This window comes from Triticum aestivum, chromosome 6B (genome assembly GCF_018294505.1).
Source record: "Triticum aestivum cultivar Chinese Spring chromosome 6B, IWGSC CS RefSeq v2.1, whole genome shotgun sequence".
In the NCBI taxonomy this organism is placed as follows: Eukaryota; Viridiplantae; Streptophyta; class Magnoliopsida; order Poales; family Poaceae; genus Triticum; species Triticum aestivum.
Window position 1 is genome coordinate 198055879 of NC_057810.1, and position 2940 is coordinate 198058818.

Below are 2940 nucleotides of genomic sequence, written 5' to 3' on the forward strand. Positions count from 1 at the left end.
GCGGTGGAGTGGGGGAGGGTGCGGGGGGTCGGCGGCGGCGGCCGGTGGAGCGGGGGAGAGGGTGCGGGGGGTGCTCGGCGGCGAGGGGGACCGGATCTGGTGAGGTGGGATAGCGATCGAGATGGAAGGGGATCGAGATCGAGTGTCCATGAAATTTAAAAACATTCATGAGTTCAAAAAGTGCCCATGAAATACAATCGAGAAATGAAGGCTACAATTTAAATACAATCGATCTTAGCTAGCTATCTGTTCATAATCTTCTTGCCCTTATTTTTCGTAAATGGAGTTCTTCTCTTGAACGGACGTCCTTTAGGTAGGGTGGTCCTGCTTCTTCTTGTGGTGTATGCTAATACTTCATCGTCGTTGTCATGTTCCATCTTCGGGTCGCCGTACTTGTCGAAGTCTTGCTCATTGGCGACTCCATCCATTCCGATGATCTTCCTTTTGCCTCTCCTCACGACAACATGACTGAGCTTTGGCGGGTCGGTAGTTAAGAAGCATTGGTCCACTTGGGAAGCCAGTACCCATTTCTCATTTTTCGCGGTGACGTTTGCGCCCGCGGTCTTGGATTTGGCTTCAGGTATAACCATGGTGGTGAAATACCGTTCCTCTTTTATGATGCTCTTGGCCCATCTGACATGGAACATCGGGACCTTCTCTCCAGCATAGCTCAGCTCCCAGATCTCCTCGATCCTTCCGTAGTATCTGTCCTTGTCGTTACCGTTGTAGGATTCCATCGTTACCCTGGAGTTCTGATAACCATCGCTCTTCATGTCCTTTCCCTCGGTGTAGAATGTGTAGCCGTTGATATCGTACGCCTCATACGTCATCAGGTTGTGCTCGGTGCCCTGTGACAAGGCGAATATGAGTTGTTCTTCCGCGGAAGAATCCTCATGTAAAGGGTACGACAGAAGCTTCTACTTGAACCAACGCGTGAAACATGAGTTGTGCTCTTTGATTATATCTCCGTCCGTCCTCTGTTGGCCTCGGTCATTGTACATCTTCTCAATAAAGGTTTTGTGCTCTACCACCCAAGGATCGACCACGTCTATGTGTTGTAGCGCGACTAGGTTTGCTCTTTCAAAGTCGGCAAGTCGACCCTCGAAGCCGACATGCATTTCGCGGCGACCCTCACGGTGACTCCATCCAGCGAGCCTGCCGAGGTGCCTGTTGATGGGCAGACCAACGGGGTTCTCGATGCCTAGATAATTCGTGCAGTACGAGATGCACTCTTCGGTCAAAAAGCCCCTGGCTATGCTTCCCTCTGGACGTGACATGTTGCGAACGTATCCTTTGATGACACCATTCATCCTTTCGAACGACATCATGTTGTGCAGGAACGTCGGCCCGAGTTGGATGATATCCTCCACGATATGGACCAGCAGATGCACCATAATATCGAAGAATGCGGGCGGGAAGTACATCTCAAGCTCGCATAGTATCACCATGATCTCTTCCTGTAGCCTTCTGAGTTGCCTCACGCCAACCGACTTCCGAGAGATGACATCGAAAAAGTTGCATAGGCCAAATAGCGTTTCATGGACGTGCGCGTCCATGATCCCACGGATTGCATGTCGGGGGTTGGATACGACATATGCCAAAGGATGGCTTTTCATGGTGGGAGCGAGTAGAACGTCATCGGTGCCTGGAAGCGGGATGAGGCGAAGACATGCACGCCGGCGGAACTTACCCAGCTTTAGGGCTCTCCTAAGAGATAACACCCCTACTGCTGCTCTGCGGGGTCTCCGCATGATCACTAAGGCAAAGTGACTACAATGGTGCTCCTGGAGCTGTTTCGGGAGGCAGGAGAGGGCAAGGCTAGCTCTCTCCTCCCTGCGCTATCTGGTCTATCTCTATCTAGGTCCGAACCCTTTGCATGGGTGCCCCGGGGGATTTATATAGGCCTACCCCCCGGGGGTACAATAGTAATCCGGCTGGGCGTGGGTCCCAGCCGTCTGTCTCTTAGGCCGCCGTCTTCCCCGCCGGCTTCTGGGGCCCGCCGACTGGCGGGTCCCGTGAACAGGCTTGATACTGTAGCAGCACTCCTGATGACGCAGGCTCGGTCATTGGGTCGTGACAATAGTGCCGCCATCTATCGGGCGATCATTGTCACCATTCCCCATCCTATCTGGTTAATGGCTCGTGGGGCCCTGGGGAGGAGTCGGCCGACTCCAAGGAGGCCGACTCCCACAGGTCCGTCTTCGGGGCGCCCAGGCCGCCTTCGGCCCACCCACTGACAGGCGGCCCCGCCGTCTTCGGGCCGTACAGGCCGGCGTCGTGGGCACAGTGCGTGGCGCACTGTGGCTGAGGTCAGGGCAAGCATGGCAACAGTGTTGCGCCTCGCCGAAGATCTTCCAGCGATACGGCTCACTGTAGCCATGTCGGCCCTTCGTAAGCAGGGGGGAACGGCCATGCCGTGACCGTACCCCACATCGTACTTCAGGATGAGGGAGGAGTCATGGGCCGACTCTCCATAGTCGGCCTCTCTGGAGGTTGCCAGCTTGGAGTCAGCTTATCTCGGAGTCGCCGTCTGGGACTCGGCTTGTCTTGGAGTCGCTCCTGGGAGTCCGCTTGAGGGGCACGGCCTGCCCCGATGTCTTGAAAGGTCCTGGGACTCGGGCTAGCCTACCCGTGGCCCAATACTCCGACAGTAGTCTCCGAAGCTGGTGAAGCCCTGCGGACGCTGCATTGTGGGGCTTCAATAGTTTCAACCTTCTAGGAGCGGACTCTGGAACTCGGCCGTCTTCCCTTGGGCCGACTGTCGAGAGTCGGATGTTTAGCGAAGAGCCGCAGCTCGAAAGTCGCGGCGGGAAACCAGGCGGCGTGCCTGATACGCTTCCCCGCAGCCATCAGGGCGGTCCTATCGCGTGGCGCCACATGGAGAGGGCAGTCTGCCTGCCCATGCGCGCGACGGGACGGGCCGTCAGGTGGGGCCCGCCA